Source organism: Pongo abelii, chromosome X, assembly GCF_028885655.2.
Source record: "Pongo abelii isolate AG06213 chromosome X, NHGRI_mPonAbe1-v2.0_pri, whole genome shotgun sequence".
NCBI classification, from domain to species: domain Eukaryota; kingdom Metazoa; phylum Chordata; class Mammalia; order Primates; family Hominidae; genus Pongo; species Pongo abelii.
In genome coordinates this window covers 33,972,398-33,994,060 of record NC_072008.2, presented here as the reverse complement: position 1 = coordinate 33,994,060, position 21,663 = coordinate 33,972,398, and positions in this window count along the sequence as shown.

The window sequence follows — 21,663 nt, the reverse complement described above, 5'->3', positions numbered from 1 at the left end:
CCTTCAAAGGCTTCCCAGTATTTTTAGGATATAGAGTAATTCCCTTAGTTTTGTGTTTTGGTGCTTTTTGGTTTACTCCTCAATACCTCTCTAGCCATATATTCCTCCATCCCATTCCTTACTTCATTCCTTCCTCTCCAGCTACACTGGCCTCTTTTCATTCTTTCTCATGGCCATGGACCAAAGCATCCTCCATCCTCTGTTGACTCTCCAGCTAGAGAGTGTTTTTTTTTGTTTGTTTGTTTTGTTTTTGTTTTTGTTTTTGTTTTGAGCTAGAGTCTTGCTCTGTCACCCAGGCTGGAGTGCAGCAGCGCAATCTCGGCTCACTGCAACCGCTGCCTCCCTGGTTCCAGCGATTCTCCTGCCTCAGTCTCCCAAGTAGCTGGGATTACAGGAGTGCACCACCATGCCTGGCTAATTTTTCTATTTTTAGTAGAGATGGAGTTTCCCCATGTTGGCCAGACTGGTCTGGAACTCCTGACCTCAGGTGATCTGCCCGCCTCGGCCTCCCAATGTTCTGGGATTACAGGCATGAGCCACCGCACCCGGCCTTAGAGAGCTGTTTTATATCTCATTCCCAATTCTTGAAATTCTATTTCTTTCATTTGTTTTTTTTTAATCCATCCATTGATCCAGCCTCCCTCCTTTTCTCCTTCCCTCCATCCATTCAACAACTTATTGATTACCTTCTACATAATAATGAGTGTACTAGTCATTGGGAATTGTGCAGATTACAGTATAGACAAAACTAATTACCATATGAAGCTCACAGTCTAATGTGGGTCAAGGGAAACAGAAAATATTCAGATAAGTAAAATGCATGGCACATCAGAGATTATAAGCGTTATGGAGAAATATAAAATAGGCAAGGATGATGGGGACTGTAGGGCACTGAAGATAGATGACAGAAATTTAAAATAGGCAGGCTATGGATGGCTCAATGAGAAGGTAAGAAACGTGAAAGAGGCGAGGGAGGACGACATGAACTTACATAAAGGGAAGTATCTTTAGGCAGGTAAAATAGTAAGTGCAAAAGTTCTGAAGTCGGTATGTGCTGGGAGTGTTTTACAAACAGCGAGAAGACCAGTTCGACTGGGTTTGATGAGCAAGTGTGAGATTAGCAGGAGATGAGGTTAGAGAGAAAGGGAGAAGGTATGGGCTGAATATGTGACTCACAGGCCATTGTAATGACTTACAATAGGCTTTTATTTTTAACGAAATGGGAGTCCATTAAGTATTTTGAATAGAGATGTATCTTTATCTGCCTTATATATTTAATTAATTAATTAAAATGTATTGCCTGTAGAGGAAATCCCTCTGATTACTGTTTTCAGAGTACTCCCGAGTGAGGCTACAAGTTGAAGCAGGAAGAATCCAAATACCTTTCAAAAATTTTAAATTCTTACATAGTAAGAGTATTTTGTATTGAGATTCAGGATATATGGACACATACATGTGTACATATACATATAGACATATATGTCTACATGTTTATATATTTATAAATAAAACAGAAATACATTTTACAAAAAATTGATCTATGCATTATGCAATTCAATATTTTCTATTATATTGCAAGGCATTGTTTTACTGCTATTTACAAGGCATAAATTAATTAATTTTATGGCTCACTAATGGATTACAAACCAGTGAAAAACATATAGAAGGGTATGCAACATATCAGCAGAGTGATGATGATGGTTTGAATCAGGGAAGCAGCTATGGAGGTAGGAAGATATAGTCAGGTTCTGGATATATTTGAAGGTAAGCTATGAAAAATAAAGTGAACTTTAAGGAATGATATTAAGAATGATGTTAAGAATAATTAAGTCTTGTGTCCTGCAAAACTGGAATATTGGTGCTGCTATTCACAGTGATGAAGACAGCATTTGGAAGACCATATCTGGTGGAGATGGGTAGAAGAGATTGAGCCATGTTTTCAACATATTAAGTTTGAAATATATATATATATTATATTTACCAGAAGATCATGAGTAGGCCATTGACCCTAACAGGACTTCAAAAAAAAAATCTTTCAGTGAGTTAGGTCTTATTTATAGATCTCAAATGAATAATCTCTTCCTCAAATAAGCCCTCTCTACCCTCTTCCGAAGAAGCCAATTGTTGCTATTATAGGCACTAAAGCAACATGTATATTTCCTTGACACATCTGAAAGGTTATATCTCTGTGATTATTTGAGCAATGTTTTCCTACCTCCCCAAAAATACTGGAAGTTCCATAGAACGAGACTGTCTACTTACCACTGTATTTCCAGCACCTAGGATACACCAGATGCTGAATAAATATCCTTATATTGCACACATACGCCCAAATACATATAAAGCGATCAGGTTAGAATGAGATACTGGAAAAAATTAGCCCCTATTTCAGTAAGGTAAATCATTTAGGTCTGTTTCTGAATGGTTTAGGTTTTTGCAAGACAAGACACATAATCTTTGAGGATAGAATATTTTATGAGGCATGGGTATAGCTGGAGCAAAGTGAGAAAGAGAAGGGGGTAGTAGGAAATGAGCACAGAGACATGGGATTTCAAATATGAAGCCTTGGTGATGGGCTTCCTGATTTTAATGTGGCTGAAGTGACGTTGGATGACTTACAAGGTTAGGTCATAAAAGATGTTATAGATTCTTCCTGGCTTTCTATTTTCTAACTATCAACTTGGACGCGAACCTCTTTGCTATGAAGAAGCCAAGCAGTAACGCAGAAAGGCTATGTATAAATGTTCTGACCACAAACCCAGCAAAGGTCTCAACTAGCAGCTAGTATCAACCACAAATACGTGAGTGAGGAGGGAATACGTTTTTAGAAAATTCTACTCCTCAGCCTTTGAGCCTCTCCCTATGATACCATCTGGGGCAGAGATCAGCTGTTTATGTCAAATGCTGCCTAAATTTACAAATTTGTAAACAAAATAAAGGCTGTCATTGTTTTAAGCCACTGCATTTTGAGGTGGCTTGTTATGCAGCAAAGTATTACCAGGTATTGCCTCCCAAATAAATTATGTTCCTTCAATTTCTTGTCTCAGAATCTACTTCCAGTTATGGATCTGTTACCAATTTTCTGTGTGACCTAGAGAGCATTCCGAATTTCATTTTCTTTTTTAAAAGTCTGGAATAAACTACTAAGTAGCTACTACCATCAGCAGTTCTAAAACTATTATCGTTTGGAGACCCAGTATTTGCCAAAAATTTTCAAATGCATAGCCATTCCTGATTAAATAACTGATGAGGAGTAAACATTTTTGAGACACAGTTATAGCACAGCTGTTTCCAGAAGTCCATAATGTCAACTCAAAGGCCAGCTTAGTGAGTAACAGAAGGAAGCATACCAGTTTCTGAGTGAAAATTTCAGGCCAAGATAAAAATCAAAAAATTAGAATTGCAGACAGTAGTGGTCTCTTTAAGATGATCTATATAAATAGGAAATAAATTTGATATGGACCAAGTCTAGAAAGAAATGTTGATCATTCATTTTTATTGCAGACAGAAGCCAAAAGTAAAAATAAACAACTTCTACACACAGATTCATTTTGCCAAATACAACTGGGTTGTTGCCCAAATCTTCTCTTAACCATACAGAGCATCATTTTTTTCTTTACCATGTGACAAATTGCATTTCCAAAAATTATGACAGGAACATCTTCAATTCCACACATTCTTCCAGAACTTCGGTACTACCCAATCAAGAGGTATAATTTCTTTACCATTCCTTACCTCTGGGACTTAGCATGATGATCAATGAGGATGAGAAAAATTAACCTCTTTACAAGATTCAATCTATGAAACTGATCTTGAGAAGCAAGGGATATTGATCATTTTAGATAGTTAACAGAAAAGTCTAACACATAGGTTTTAGCTCTAGCATTAGTAGATCATCATTACTGAGGCAACATTCCCTCTTCTCCCAGAACTCACCCAGTCTGAGGACACACCAGAAGGCAAGTGCATGCTTAAATTTAGATCATTCTAGTAGTCAAAAATTTCAAAGAGATCCCTAAAAAATATACATTTGGAAGAATAAGAAAATGTTGTGATTCAAATTATCCTTGATTGTGTAGAAAATGTTTCTTAGAAACATTTGCAGAACCCATGACAGGAATCTAAAAATATAAACTAAATTTCCAGTCTCCTAGGGAAAAATGCTTTCTCTGCATCCCTAAAATACACATATTTCTAACTGTGTTTTCTAAAATATCTCTGTTAAGAGAAAACTAATAGCCATGTTGATTCATGAAAGTTCTCTCATGCAATCGATGGATATTTCTATATAAAGTGATGACAGTACATAAAACATACATCTAAACTAGAGTTCAGCATTATCTGCTAAAGGAAACTACATGAAACTTCGTGGAAGGCTTATTTTTAATGTAATAGATATGTGCCATTTTTGAGAATTTCTAAGATATAATAATCCATTTACAATTAAATTGGTGGAGTTTTGGTTAATTATACTATATTGTTCATATTCTAGTTGGACAGTTCATAAAATAAATGGCTTCACATATAAACCATGGAATACTATGCAGCCATAAAAAAGGATGAATTCATGTCCTTTGCAGGGACATGGATGAAGCTGGAAACCATTATTCTTAGCAAACTAACACAGGAAGAGAAAACCAAACATTGCATGTTTTCACTCATAAACGGGAGTTGAACAATGAGAACACATGGACACAGGGAGGGGAACATCACACACCAGGGCCTGTCAGGGGATGGGGGGGCTAGGGGAGGGACAGCATTAGGAGAAATACCTAATGTAGATGACAGGTTGCTGGGTGCAGCAAACCACCATGGCACATGTATACCTACGTAACAAACCTGCACGTTCTGCACATGTATCCCAGAACTTCAAGTATAATTTAAAAAATAATAATAAATGGCTTTAGCAGGTAATCTGAAAAAAACTCTTTGACATGATATTATTTGAATATCTCTTATCTCCTTAGGCACAAATGCATTCTGTGGTGTAGAGTAACTGAACATTCTGCAGTAGTCCATGGAATTCTTTTACTCTGGACAATACCCTAAGGGAAAAACATCTGAAATTTGTATGAGCCAGTTAAGCAGTCATCTAGATGTAAATGGCTCATCTAAAGAGAGGTATTCTAACCTTTCTAAACCCAACATTTTTGAATAAGAAAATGTTAGGAAATCTATTTTTATATTTGTTGAAATAAATACAACAGTTTAGAATTGGAATATGGAAGACTATAAGATGATTATTGCTTGATCATCTTCACAGACAGTTTCCAGGCAGACTTCAAACTAACTTTTGAAAATGTTTTCAATAGAATAAAATAATGAGCAACATTTCTAGCTACCTACTCTATCAGCCTTTAGAAGCTTAAGAAGCTCAGAAGCTCACAAAATCTTCCTTCACTTTTATAATGTCATAGTTTCCCCTTTGTGTGTTCATACACATTTTTATACAGTTGCTTAAACAATATATACACTCACATAATATAGGGTTTTATTTTTTCCCTGAAATACTATAAATATCAAACTATAATTTGCTTGTTTCATACAGCATTCCACAAATATATCTAAAAATATCTACATGTAACTTTATGCTTATTTTAAAAAATGGAATATGACACAGAAAGATACATACATAAAAATACATGAATCATAAATGTACAGCTTCATTACTTTTTACACAATTAACATTGAATATATCCATCACCCAGATCAAGATATAGGCATTTTAATAATCTCACAAGCATTTTTGTTACCTGGTCCCGAACACTGCTTCCCTCTAAAGGTAACCACTTTTATTGTGTAACACCATGAATTGGTTCTACCTGGTTTTCCATTAGCATAGGTTGGGTTTTCTCTACTTTTAACCCTTGCATAAATATAATTACATAATACACACCTTTTATGTTTGGTTTCTTTCACTCAAATTATGTCTGTGAAGTCCATGCATGGTATTGCATGTATCAGTAGTCCATTCATTTCTATTTCTGTATAGCATTCATTTCTTTGAATAGAGCCATGTATCTTTATTAATTTTAATGTTGAGGCATATAAGGGTTGTTTCTAATTGTGGCTATTATGACAAACGCTGCACTGAACCTTACTGTTCCTATCTTTTGATTAATCTATCTTTGTTGTTTTTGATTATTTACTTAAAGGTGGAATTTATGTGTCACGCAGAATGCAACATTTTTGTTTTAGTATATTCTACCAATAGTTTGTCAAAGCAGGAGGGTCAATTTTCACTTCCATAAACAGTGTAGAAGGGTTTTCCAATCACATCACACTTACAACAATACTTAGTATTTTCAGTTCTGTTTTTTTTTTAATTTTGATTATGGCCATTACAATGGGTATGTAGTTGTTTTGCTTTGTGGTTTTAATATTAATTACTTGATGCTTCTACAATGTTAAACATCCTTTTTTTTTTTTTTTTTTTTTTTAAGAGACAAGGTCTCCCCTAGGTTATCCTGGCTGGACACAAACTCCTGGGCTCAGGTGACTCTCTTGTGTCAGCCTCCTGAGTAGATGGGACTACAGGCAAGTGCTACTGTATCTGGCTCTTTCATATTTTTATTGGTCATTCTGATATCTTTTTGGTGCAACATATTTTAAAATCTTTCACTTATTTTGTGAAAAATAGATTTTTATTGATTTTTGTGAGTTTTTTTAATATATTCTGGATACTAGCTTTTTTTTTAAACATATACACAAATATCATTTCCCATTCTCTGATCTCCTTTTTCAGTCTCTCTGTCTCTTAGTGAAGTCTTCTGATGAATAAAATTTCTTGTTTTAATGAAGCCAGTATGACAATACAACAGTGTGGATTTGGAATAAGGAAGATTTTAAAGATTTTAATAGTTTCCTTTTCATTGCCTTGATCATCTTCACCAGACAGTTTCCAGGCAGACTTCAAACTAACTTTTGAAAATGTTTTTAAAGAATGAAATAATAAGCAACATTTCTAGTTACCTACTCTATCAGCCTTTAGAAGCTTAAGCAGCTCAGAGGCTCATAAAATATTCCTTCACTTTTATAATCTCATAGTAGTGTCTCTTTTGTGTGTTCGTATGTATGTTTTCTATAGTTGCTTATTTAAACAAAACACACACTCATATAGAGTTTTATTTTTTCAATGAGATACTATAAATATTAAAGTATAATTTGCTTGTTTAATATAACATTTCATTAACATATCATTTCTCACGCTGTGATCTCCTAGTGAAGCCTTCTGATGAGTAAAATTTCTTGCTTTAATGAAGCCAATATGCCAATGTTTTTAAGCTGGTGATTTTATATCTTGTTTAAAAAATGTCCCCACCAAGGTCATGAAACTATTCTCTTATGTTATCTTCTAGAATTATTTCTTTCACAGCTTTCACATTTAAGTCTAAAATCTAATCTCCAGTTGATCCCACATAATTTATAGAAAAGACGATTAATTCCCTACTGAACTTCAGTGTCACCTTTGCTATAAATCAGGTAACTATATATGTGTGAGCCTGTTTTTAGACTCTCTCTTATGTTCCATTGTTCTAATTATCTGTATTCACACCAAAAACACACTGTTTGAATTTCAATTGTTTCATAATAATTGGTAATATCTGTTAGTATAAAATTTCCCACTTTGTTCTTTTAAAGATTGTCATGGCTATGTTGGACCTTTGCATGTCCACATAAATTTTTATAATGTGCGCACACACACACACGCACACTCCTGATGGGATTGATTAGGATTTCACTGACTCTACAGATCAATTTTTGAGAGTTTACATCTTTATAACGTTGATTCTGCCAACTCATCAGCACGACATAGTCCTCCATTTACATACGTTTTCTTTAAATCCTCTCATTCATAATATATGTTTCTGCTTAGGTATCTCAAACATATTTTATACATTTATTTATATTTGATTTATTGATGGCATTATTTTTTAAAAATACCACTTTCTAATTGTTTACTCTTGAAAATTACAATTAACTTTTGAATATTCACGTGGTATCCAGAAACCTCATTAAATCCACTTATTAATTCTAATATTTTATCTGATGGTTGTTTGAATTTTCTATGCATGTTTAGTCTGTAAACAATAAAAGCTTTTTTCACTCTAACTGTATACCTTTAATTTCATTTTCCTGACTTATTATATTAAGTAGTATATTAATTAAATGCATTGTTGTAGATTACTTATAGATACTTTTTATCAGATCAAGTTACATCTCTTCTACTCCCAGTTTCCCAGAAAGGGTGTGTGTGTGTTTGTGTGTGCGCGCGCGCGAGAGCGCACGTGCTCATGTGAGGGAATTAATTTTTTCCAATACTTTTTTTATATTTGTTTTCATCCTTCATATTTTTAATGTGATGGGTCACATCGATTGGTTTTCAAGTGTAACAATGAGATAACATCTCATCCCAGTTAAAATGGCTTTTATCCAAAAGACAGGTGATAACAAATGCTGGTGAGAATGTGGAGAAAAGGGGACCCTCTTATATTGTTGATAGAAATGTAAATTAGAACCACCACTATGTAGAACACTTTGGAAGTTCCTCAGAAAACTAAAAATAGACCTGCTATATAATTCAGCAATCTCATTGCTAGGTATACATCCAAAAGAAAGGAAATCAGTATGTAAAAGAGATAACTGTACTCTCTTGTTTATTGCAGCACTAGTCACAATAGCCAAGATTTGGAAGCAACGTAAGTGTCCATCAACAGATGAATGGATAAAGAAAACGTGGTACTTATACAAAATGGAGAACTATCCAGCCATAAAAAGAATGATACCCTGTCATTTGCAACAACATGGATCGAACCGGAGGTCATTATGTTAAGTGAAATAAGCCAGGCACAGAAAGACAAACTTTGCATGTTCTTGCTTATTTGTGGGAGCTAAAAATTAAAACAAGTAAACTCATCAAGATAGAAAGTAGAATGATGGTTACCAGAGGATGGGAAGGGTAATGGGATGGAGAGTGGGGATGGTTAATAGGTACAAAAGTATAGTTAGATAGAATGAATAAGATCTGTATTTGGTTGCAAAACAGGGTGACTACAGTAAACAATAATTTGTTGTACACTTTAAAATAACTTAAAGAGTATAATTGGATTGTCTGTAACACAAAGGAAGGATAAATGCTTGAGGTGATAGATACACCATTTACCCTGATGTGATTATTATGTATTGTGTGCCTGTATTGAAATATCTCATATACCCTATAAATAGATATACCTACTCTGTACCCACAAAAATTAAAAATTAAAACAAAATTCTGAAATGAAAAAGAATGACATTTCCTTGCCCAAATACACCCAGTTTTGTTGTGATATATTGTTCTTCGAATATAGCACTGTATTTAGTCTGATAATAATTTGTATAAGGTATGTGACATACTTTTATTAGGTACTAAATACCCCATTGTTTGGTATAATCAGATTGCTTCAGTGAGTTCTGAGTTGAAAGACATTTAGAGTGATTTCAATGAATGTATTCTTTTAGATACGGCTTCAGTCAACAATCTTACATATATCCTTACATACTAGTGATTTTATTTTTGATAGATTCTTAAGGAGGGATTGATGGGCAAAAGATTGTGGACTTTTCCATAGCTATTCTCCGGTTACTTTCTTAAAATATTGTATCAATACTTCACCAGTAGAGATTATTAAGAGCTTCTTTTCTCACACCTATTTCAGCACTCAATGTTATTTCATCTGTTTGTTTTCTCGTCCAGCTCATGGGCAGGAAATGTTATTTCATTTTGCCTTTTTGACTATGAGAATATTGACTACTTCCTCATAATTGTATTGGTTATTTGCCTGTCCTCTTTTGCGGCTTTTCTGTTCAGATTATATATTAATTTTTTAAATTGTATTTTTGTCTTCAAATCAATTTGTAGACTTGTATTAAAATAGAGATATTAACTCTTTGTGATAGATATTCTAAGTGTATTTTCTCAGTTTATTGTCTTTTTGCTCTATTATAATACCTTTGGCTTTATAGAAATATTTATTTTTTATGTAGTAGCAAGTGTCATTTTTCTTTTCTTTTTTTTTTTTTTCTTGAGATGGAGTGGCCCAGGCTGAAGTGCGATGGCCCAATCTCAGCTCACTGCAACCTCTGCCTCCTGGGTTCAAGTGATTCTCCTGCCTCAGCCTCCCGAGTAGCTGGGATTACAGGCTGGCGCCAACACGCCTGGCTAATTTTTGTATTTTTAGTAGAGATGTGGTTTTGCCACATTGGCCAGGCTAGTCTTGAACTCCTAGCCTCAAGTGATCTGCCAGCCTTGGCCTCCCAAAGTGCTGGCATTACAGGTGTGAGCAACTGCCCCAGGCCCATTTTTCTCCTTAAAGTCATCTGGAATTAGTGTTTGGGTTAAGAATGCCCCATAACTCAAACTGCTATAGATTCATCACTTATTTGGTTTCTTGTATATTTGAATCTGTAATCTATCTAGAATTTTTTTTTTAGTTTAAGTTAGGAAAGTCTAACTTTATGAAAAGATAATCATTATATATTCAGTTTTTTAATGAATGAATTAAAATGTCATATTTAGTACATTGCCTTTGGCTGGATCTATTTCTGAATACTACTTTGTTTTTCCATTTTGTGTCTTCTTGTTCCAATACCATATTCTTCTCATTGTAGTGGCTTGATGATATAAAATGTACTATGTCACAACCCTTAAGTTTTTTTTTTAATTCTGGATAATTTTCATACTTTTATACCTCTCTTTAATAGGAGCTGTGCTATAATTCTAAATATTTCCCACTTGAAATTGCTAAAAACAGAACTGATGAGTCTAAAAAAAATGGGCACTTGGGAAACCTAAGAGGTCTGCTGTCAACAAAGATTTCCAACAGGCATAAATTCTCAAGATCAAGATCTAATTGAAAGGTACCCAGTTAACAATCCATCCTGAGAGTCAGCGCAGGTTTAATCTAAGAAAATTCTGTAGTCAAGACTAACCACTAAGTTTTTGTCAAAATAAAGTATCCACTGCCATGAAAAGGGTCAACTTGGCAATGAAAAACAGGATGGCAAACATATTAGGTTTTTATCAAAGGTATTATAATAGGAATGGAACAGAGTCGCTGGCAAAATTGTCTTAAAGAAGGCGCCAAATTGACTGTATACAGGCCATTTTATCAGTGTTTTTAAAACTTGGTTGCACATTGGAATCACCAGAACAATTAATCAGCATCTCTGGGTGTGGAAACTAGGAAACAGTTTTTTGGTAAAACTCCACAGATGATTCCAATGTCTAGTCATAGTCGAGAGCCAGTGTTTTAGAAAAGGATAAGCATCTACTTTGAATGAAAATGCAGACGAAAACAAGAAAAGAAAATCCTTAGCTATTGCTAGGTGCCTTGCCAAGTTCCTCTTGCAAAGTTAATTTTTCTTCAGTAGATGATGGATAGGATTTAAAGTTATTGGGCTACTGCAGGAAGAAATGCAGGATGAGTTATGTGTGTGGGGAGGTGGGGGAGGGAGTAAGGATACTAACCAAATGAAAGTCACTTCTGAAATTTTTAGAAAATAAAGTCATACGAGCTGTTTATAGTCCAATCTAATTCTAGCCTCAGTGGTGGGAGGAAGGAATGGAGGAGGCAGTCAGAGTGAACATATGCACTGAGAGAAGAGTGGGTAGCTTTGGTGAAATCTCCTAAGAAAATGGATAGTCCTCGGCATATATTACCCATGTCTGGTCAGTGCACTCAAGTCAGGATACGAAAGTGGGGTACACACGTGTAAGTGACCCAGATAGCTAAAACCAGTGACCCTTCTTGTCAGTGTAGTCATCTTCTAAGTGGCAACGCTAAATCATTCATGACCTCATGTGCTGCTTTTGGCAAGCGGCTCCCTAATTGCTCCTGTTTTTGCATCGATTCTGCGCAGCGTGGAAAAGCGAGTCGTCAACTTGCTTGTGGGTGTATTGACCACCAGGTCCCTCCTCAGCTTTCACCTTCCAGGCCTCGCCCACTCTATTTTAGAGCCAGGAGCTGGGAACAGCACCTGTTTTTCGTCTCTAAGGATGGGGTGGGCATTTTGACGGCGCCCTCTTTCAACCAACCCACGCTAAGGTGTCTGTGTTTCTGCGTTTTCAAGCTCCCCCCAGCCGCCCCGCGCCCCCCGCATCCCCATCTCCGTGGCTGAGGGCCTAGGGAGGAGGGAAAATCCATCCTCAGACACACTAGATCCTCAGCTAGACCTGCTGTGGAGAGCATCAAACGGACCGCACGCGGACCCACCTGCCTTCCAAAGTTTGGGGCGTGAGGAAGCTGAGGCACGTGGCGTTTGGTTATGGCACAGCTGAGGGGTCTACAGGAGACCCCAGAAAATGCCGCTGAGGACGGATTCACCGACGTCATCAAAAGCCGCGCTGGTAGGACCCCCGCTGCCTTGCTTTTTAGTGTCTGGGTTATTCACTGTACCCTGCTACTCTCCGCAGAGGCTGTGCCCTGGAAGTTGGCATGGGTTGGGGAAAGTTGTGGCGCCCAGCAGAGGAGCAGCAGGGGACTGTCAGGGCGCCCCCGCGCGTGGGGAGGGCGGGGAACCACGCAGGGCGCGGCGTTCCAGGGATAAGGGAGTGCTGCTCTCAGGGAAAGCAGAAACCCAAGTTTTCCTTTCAGGCCAAGTGGATATCAGTGGGGGGTTTATTTATTATTTTTTAAAGAAAGCCCACTGGATATTGAATTTTGTTATAGGATGGTAGGTTGTTTTAAAAATTAAACACAAAGGATTGGTCAGATTGAGTTAAAATAAATATTGTGGTAGCTTGAGGAAGGGAGGGAGGGCCGGCGAAGGACAGCTTGCCTTGTCAGGGCGTGGCCAAGTGCAGAGTTAAGAAATCTGAGAAGTTTCACCTCAGCTGTGCTGAAGGAAAACGTCAGAGCGCTAGACAGGAAGACTTGCATGCCCGAGGTACAACTATACGAGTTGAAAATCAGTAAAGCAGCAGAAGTGAGGAGTCTAAGGTTTTTGCAGCGCTTCCCACCCCCATGCACGTGTAAATTTCATTTGTAATAAATCTTCAGGTGTTTGGTAGTCTGGCCTACATATGCAAACTCTTGTAAACCAGGATACGTTTTTAAAGCTGTAAATGGAAGCAGCTGTTAAGCTCTCTCTAAGGATGAAGTTTTTCAGCTGCCTGAGCCCGCTCCTTTCGCCTTTGGAGACGCAGCAAATTGTGGACGTTAAAATCACAGGACCATTCAAGATTTCTTTATGTACATTGCTGGATGCTGAAGAGGACAGAGGTATGAAGTCACTGTCCAAGTATATTTCTGAAGTGAGGTTAAAGGAAAGATCACAAAAGAAAACGAAAGTTAGTAAGAAACACAGGAGTTGTGTAAATTGCACACCAGCAAAGTGTTCAGAAGATAGCAGAGCAGAATTTCTTCAGAACTTTAGTAAGGTCTTTTTACAAGTAGTACGAGTTGATAATGATGGCTATAAGTCACAAAACAATGGTGCTTCGGACAGTTTTGGGGAGAAATCAGTTATTTCGAATTTAAAACCAGTTTCCTTCTTTTTTCACTCCATTATTTAGGTTATCTAACAAGCTTCTTAGATTTTAAAGCAAAGAATGGAAAACTTTCTTATATAGAATGCCCTTAGCATTCAGCACCAAGGTTAATAGAATTGGCTTTAAGTAGATACCCTAAAATAATAATGTGAAAAAATATGTTGGGTAGTTTCATACATTGCTTTAAAATTGCTATTGTTTATACATTTTATTGGACAATAACCTTGTAGCTATAATTATCTGAAAAATGCAGAGGGATATCAACTATAAATCTGTTGCAGATCATTGTTTTGGAAAAAATGTGTTAATTTAGGAATTAATTCTACAAATTAATTCTATTTATCATATGCTACATCTAAACTTGCCAGAGCATGGGGGGAAATGAGAAAAGGATCCACAAAGATATTCTGAAAACGACATTCATGTAAATTTGTGTGTCTTGGAAATGAGTAGTTTAAATTCATATCTAAAGAACAATTAATCTACGTATATGTAACATTCCATACTCGATTCTACTATTGAGAGTTACTTTAAAAATGCAATAATTGAATTGTTATGTTTTTATTTGTGAAATTCAGCTTTTGTTAGGAATCTAAATCAGGTGGGGTGAGTTGTCACTCATTACAAAGAGTAATATATAGATGGTCCAACAGGTTATCTAATTTTCAATATGTATCTTTGTATTTTTGATAGGTCATTTCCTTTAAGGGTTTAGAGGCCCTCAAGTAAAAGATAAACTAATATTTGCTTTGAATATTTTAGTTTCTGTACATTTATAAAACCAGCATTTTTGTTATATATGTGTGTATATATATACACACAGGCACATATGTATATATATATATAAATATGTTACAGTTTTGATTTTGTTTTGTTAATTCTAACGTTAAAGGGTGGCTACTATTACTAAAGATTTTTTTTCTTTTGTAGCCACTTGTTATGCACAGCAAAAATATAATGTGGTGGGGCAAACAGTAATACCAGAAAAAGCACACTTAAAAATTTGTTTAGATTGTGTCTAGACCTAGTTAAATGTCAAGGGAAATTTAGACAACAAGAGCGTGTTGTAACAATGCCTTGAGGGATATAAAAATAAATTTTACATAAGGTGTTTAAACATATTTTTGTAGCACTATTGAAGATTTTTTTACATTGTAATCAGAATTTTTTAAATTGAAGACAGAGATGATTATAACGTACATTGATAATACAAGTTTGTGCTTCATTAGATTGATTTTATACATTAGTTTCAGCTCATCATTTGATGAGGAGTCATAGCAATGTGAAACTTTGACAATTATTTTTTCTCCCGTCACAACTGCCTACTCTTACTTCATTTCCTCAAGGAACAATACTTTTGACTGATTATGGTTGATGTACGTGACTTCAATAATCATAATGTGAGTACTACCCATGGGAAGCCCTGTGCTTTGGGAGAAAATTGTTTATTACAAAATGAATAACCCGAAACAGAAACAGAACTTTTACACTTTCAGACATAAACTACAGATAACCTAAAGGTAAAATCTCAGTGTTTAAAAGCATTTCAAGACAATGAATTTGCAATTGTCTTTTCTTGCTTGGAAACAGCAAATATGGGTATTTGATCTATTGATTTGGATGCTTTCCTGTAATTAGAAATATCCCAGTGTAACATATACAGCTCCATGCTGTTAACCTTTTAAAATCAGTTGTAAATTTAATTAGCCCTGATTTCTCTTATGACATTTTTGTGGTTTGTAATCATTTAGCGTCTTGCTACATCTTTAGATCTTTTACTGGCATAGGATAATACATGAATAATTGAATAAAATGTACCTGTGGGTTTGTGTCATGAAAGGTTTTTTGAAATAAACTCAGATTTTTTTTCAGAAGAAAATCAGCTAAGTAGTTTTTATCTTTAAAAAAAAGGAATAAAGATTATCTTTGATCTGATCTTGAGGTCTACTATAAAAAGATCTTTCTGGTGACCAATTTCACATGGATATAATTCATATTTTATTACAAATCCTAACTATAAAAGATTGCTATATCCAAAGGTAGATAGATTTTATTTTATCCATACATCATGATTATAAAGAGCTCATTACAAAGAGTAATATATAAATGGTAGACAAAATAACTATTTTGAAACACATTAGATTTATACCTTTAGTATTTTAACTATCCTTACTTTAAACAAGAATACAGTGTAATTGAACTTATTTTTTCAGTTTGAGCTAACACTCTTAAACTGTAACCTTATAGTACTATACCACTAACAATTAGATACTCTCAGAATAATACAAACGTCAAATTAGACAAAGCTACTGGGGATTTTACAAGGGAAAATGTGAGCAAGAAATCAGAGACATTTTGAAAGGCATGTTCTTTTCAGAACTGCACACTATTACATTTGAAAATATTTTCTTACTAGGCCATTCAATATCTGTAGTCACTTTGGTAATGAAGCCTATACTTATCCATCCTAGGAAAATTATATTCTCATATCATCCCAAAAAAGCAGGTAATTCATTGTTTATGTTTGTAGAAGACCTGCTTTGGTGAGTAAAAACAGAAACAAACAAAAATCTTTAGTGTTAAGATTTCACTTTGCGTGAATATGTGAGAATTCTTCTGCACAGAGACTTTGCTAGGGAAGTTGTAGGTAACACTTTTCATAGATAATAACTACTAAAGTATTTTGTACTATATTGTAAGTTTTACTCTCCTTAGGTAATTGGGTATGAGAGCAGTCCTATTGAAAGATTAGTTAGAAGACTAGAGAATCGTCCATTCTCATTCCCGATTACAGATAGAGTTACGGATATTTACGAGAGCTAAAAAATTTTTCCATGCAAGTTATTTAACGTTATACTCACATTGTTTTCAAATCTATGTATTAAATTTTATCTGATATGAGAGTGAATTAGATTATACTCTTTCCTACGAGGAGACATTTGGAAATTATGCGTATTGAGTTAATGAGTACATTTGGCTTGAGACAGGACAACTTCTAAGTTCCTACTGAAAGTTTTACATAAATTATGATAGCTACTTTCAATTTAATAAATTTAGCCAATTTATCTTGACAATCAATAATTCTGAGCTCTAAGTTCCTCTCTATATAAACTCTGTTCTCTGTTACAATGAAATTGAAAGTAAAAACAATGAACTGTAATAGTTTGGTGAAACTGTAGTTAGTAATTAGGGGACTATCTAGTAGTGTGCTGGGGCTGTTTGGAATTGACTCATGAGATTCAATGGTGTAAATCTTTTCCTAACTCTGCATTCAGTGACACCATATTGGTATTTTAAAATTATCATGGTTGGGTGACATGGTTTGGCTCTGTGTCCCCAGCCAAATCTCACCTTGAATTGTAATAAACCCCACATGTCAAGGGTGGGAACAGGTTGAGATAATTGAATCATGGGGGTGATTTCCCCCATGCTGTTCTCGTGATAGTGAGTTCTCACAAGATCTGATGGTTTCATAAGGGGCTTCCCCCTTTGCTCAGCACTCATTCTCTCTCATGCCTCCCTGTGAAGAGGTGCCTTCTGCCATGATAGTGAGTTTCCTGAGGCTTCCCCAACCATGTGGAGCTTGATTCAGTTAAACCTCTTTTCTTATAAATTATCTAGTCTCAGGTATTTCTTTATAGCAGTGTGAGAATGGACTAATACAGTAGGGTTATTTATAACATAAAAGTTGGCCAGTATTACTGATAAGGAGTTTTTTTTTCTTTTTTGAGAGATAGTTATTAAATATTTATTTGTTAAGTATGGCAAATATTTCCGATACTGGAACTATTAATGATGGGAAAAATATAAATTTGGAATAAAAACTATTTTGTTGAGGCTGGATTTAAGTTAGGTGTGCATTTTACTACAAGTAAAAGAATAACCAACTAACTATGGCCTCAACAAATTTTACGTAACAAGAAATCTAGAGGTAGGCCTTTTCTGGCATTGGTGTGACATTTCAGTGCTATCAGGACGGGTGTCTTGATGATTCTCTTGGCATTTTCTTTCTGATTACAAGCTGACAGCCACTGTTCAGCTACTATCTGAGGCCTGAAGAAAGGAGAAGAAAGCCACCAATTATATCTCTTTCAGACTCCCTTCAGCAGACTGCTGCCTATGTCTCATGGCAAGAACTGCTATGCTATGTGGCCATCCTTAGCTGTAAGAGATGCTGAGATTGTGAATATTTAGTTCTTATAGTCTCTATATGAATTTTTGTGAAGGACAAGATAATTTAGGAAATTGAAATGGTGTTAGTATAGCCAGTCATCCAAATTTGTTTACTTTGTTGCTTCTTAACTATTGAGCCTTGTGTTATAGTAAAGAATATAGTACCTCTTAAACACCTAAGTTGTTCCTGATTATAGTCATAAATTAGATTAAGCTTATATCATGAATTCTTCTTTTTCCTTTAACAGATAAAGCCCATCACAGCACATGGATTTAAAGATTTAATAGCTGTGACCTTTCGTCCCTAGTTAAGGAACATGAAATCACCCTCTGAATTCTGTCATGCTAGGAAAACCTGACCTTTATAATCCCTTGGAACTGATGTGCTATTTTGAGAATGGGCATAATTTAACTATGACAAATTACCACAACTATAGGACTACCCAAAGACAAGTATAGGACATGCATTTCTGTGGAATATTTAATGGCTATATTTTAATCTAATAAAGTTGATTGGGAGGACCACTTGTAAACACCTTTGGGTCATATCCTGTGACTATAGTAACTGAAAACTGGTCCACTTGAGTAGCATATTTTAATGTAAAATGCCCTCATCTACCCTGTCCCTCCTTCAAACTGTCCTGTTCCTACTGTCCCTTCTTGTAACATCGTTTGAGGTACTGAAGATGAGCTATTCATTCCAAATTTGTATTATATGAAGTAGAAAAGTCTATTATCATCATGTACATGTCCTATGGAATTATCTTTCCCTTGTCAAACCATCACAAATGAATAGAAAACAGTAAAAGAAACCACATATTATTTTGTGGATTGAATGTATTTCAAACGTAATAATTTGAAATGAATGTAATTAAAGAAATTTTGAATCAAAGCAAATAGTAACACAGATTAAATCCATAGTATGAGTTTGCTGATGATTAAAGGGGAACTGAATTTTAATCCAAGAACAAAATGGCAGATAGTAGATTTGGCCTGGTGGGGAAGTCATGGGATATCTAAGGTGTCATATTCTAAGTTAAAGAAATATTTGCCAAGCCCTTCAGAAGAATTACAAGGAGGAATTTGCTTTTGTGCATGACTGGATTTGGAGGCTGGAGTAACTCTGATGCTCTGGCAATAGTTTTCTTTCCTGAGAATTACAGCTACATAGGGAAATTTTTAGGAATGTATGAATACCTGGGCCCCTCCTACAGAGCCTCTCATTTATTTTGACTGGAGGGTGGCACCTGGCTACGGAGAATCCACCAAGAATCCTAATGAGCAGCCACTTTTGAGAAGCTGTGAAATCTGGTTTTGAATCATCACAGGAACCTTCCTTGGTTGTTTGTTCTGTGGTGATGATTGAAGATTCCTGTCTTTTCCATGATTATATTATGTGAAGAATCATTGGCAATTCTCAAAACTTACAAACTTTCTATTATTTATACTTACAGAGATTGTTTATGTCCTTCTTCTAGACTCTGAAAATACCACCCAATGTCTACTGTATCTATTGTGATAAAATTCAGAGGTAAGAAGACCTGAGGGTTAGAAGAAGAGCAGGGAATAACCTGAAAATCAGGAGTAGCTGCCTAAACTTGCCTAAAAATGACTAAGTAGCTAGTCTTCTTAGTCATTCATAGTTAAATGTGAAATAATTAACTTTAGTTGCATTTTCTCTAGAAATCATGTAAGATAACCTGCATCACCCAAATTGGAATTTTGGTTGGGAGCACGTGGAAGAGAAGAGCTTTTAGATGTTGCACTCACAAACTGGCAAATAACAGGGAAAATTAATTCCAGGGATGTATGTGATTTGTTTGGCATGGAGAGTGTCAAGAAAGGATTCATTAGAGCATCCACCTCTAATTCTTTAGAACCCCAGTACTCTTTAGTATATTGGAGCAATATATACCACTACTCCCTATTATATTGCTTAACTCATATTTCCTCCTTGAACCCAGAAGGCATATTTTTTTTCACCAGTTTCAAAGCTTAGAAGCAGAATATACACACTCTAATATTATATGTAAGAATTATGGAGGGAGAACAGCTCTATTGAAAATGAGGCTAGCTAAAAGTTGGAATATTGATATAGGTAGGTAGTTACAATGGAGTCAAAGAAAACTGATTTTTTTTTTGCATTATATCTGTAGTTATCACTATACCAAATAAGGGGGGTAACCATTTCTCCTCTCTCCTATTTGTTTTTTTCCTTCTTTACTTTCCTATCCTTTCCATTTCTCTCTTGAACCTGATTGTCACTTATCTCAGAATTCAAGTTAATGCTATCAATACTGTAGTACAATTAAAGTACAGTATAAATAGACTTCTTTGGAATGGTTTCTCTTGCCACAATTTCGTTGCATTAGGCCCATGAGGAAATATGTACCAAGTTTTATTATGCCAACTTTCAATTCCATTTTCAGATAAATCCTGTACAAATTTTGGGCTGCTCGTACTTTATAACATAAATGCTATGTTTAAAAAAATTGGCTTATTTAAAATTAGATTTGTGATTTGATACAAGGACTAGCTGATACCGTTATTAGAAACATCCTAGGCAGGCATCAATTGTATTCTTCTACTGCAGTGGATTCTCAAATTTGAGTGCGCATCAGAATTCTCTGGAGGGCTTGTTAAAAATACAGGCTACTGTCCCATGCTCTCAGAGTTTCTTGTCTAGTCGTCGTAGGGTAGATCCTGAGAAGTTGCATTTCTCACAGATTCTTAAGTGTAGCTGATCCTGCTGGTCTAAGGACCACACTTTGAGAAACACTGTTCTGATATAAAAGTTAGGAAGGAATTAGTGAGCAATCACTGGTTGGTGAAAATATGAAGGAGTGAGTAGTTCTTTGGTCTAGGAAACAAAGAATGATATAAGGCATTTCAGAGCTTTTGGAGATTGAGTTCCTTCTAGTATATAATCTTACAACAATAATACATACAAAGAGAAAAGCAATAGATACTGGGGACTCCTTGGTAGGGGGAAGAGTGTGAAGGGGTATGAGTTGAAAAACTACCTGTCGGGTACTATGTTCACTACCTGGGTGATAGGAACATTCGTACAACAAACCTCAGTGACACAAAATTTACCCATGCAACAAAACCTGCACATGTATTCCCTGAACCGAAAATAGAAGTTGAGAGAAAAATAATATAATAAAATAAAATATTGGGGTGGGGGGATGGGGGAGGGATAGCATTAGGAGATATACCTAATGTAAATGACAAGTTAATGGGTGCAGCACACCAACATGGCACATGTATACATATGTAACAAACCTGCACATTGTGCACATGTACTCTGGAACTTAAAGTATTTTATATATATATATATATATATTTATTTATTTATATATATATATTTATATATATATATATATATATATATAAAAAATAAAAATTGTTTGGTACCTTCATCCTTTCTGGCTTAACCTCTATCTGTCCACAGACAGGAGTACTTGTTAACTGGAACTTTATCATAAGTTCTATGTGGCTTTTGTTCATCTTTTTCTTTTAAATTACTATTTCATTAAATGGAGCCTGACTCATTTTATATGGGGTATGTAGGAGGGTGTTTGATATCACAGATGAACATGTGATATTACAGGTGTCCCAGGTTTTCAGTTATGCTGTTTGCCATAACAAGTGTTTTCTCTTCACATTCTGCTCTGCTTAGCAGTGTAGCAGCCTTCCCTTTCCCACATCCCCTGGGCCTAAGACCCCCCAAAACATCCTTAGCAACAAATTTAGATGAATATAGAATATATTTTTAATAATATTTTTAATATATATTTAATAACTCCTAAAATATTCCTCGAAAGAAATATCACCTGCTATAATTATTTGATTTCAACTAGTATTTTACTATCCACCACAATGTCAAAACTCTCTCTTTAAATTCTTTATTAAATTGTCCTCTACTGTTAAATGTGAACATAATTCCTTAGCTTGTACTT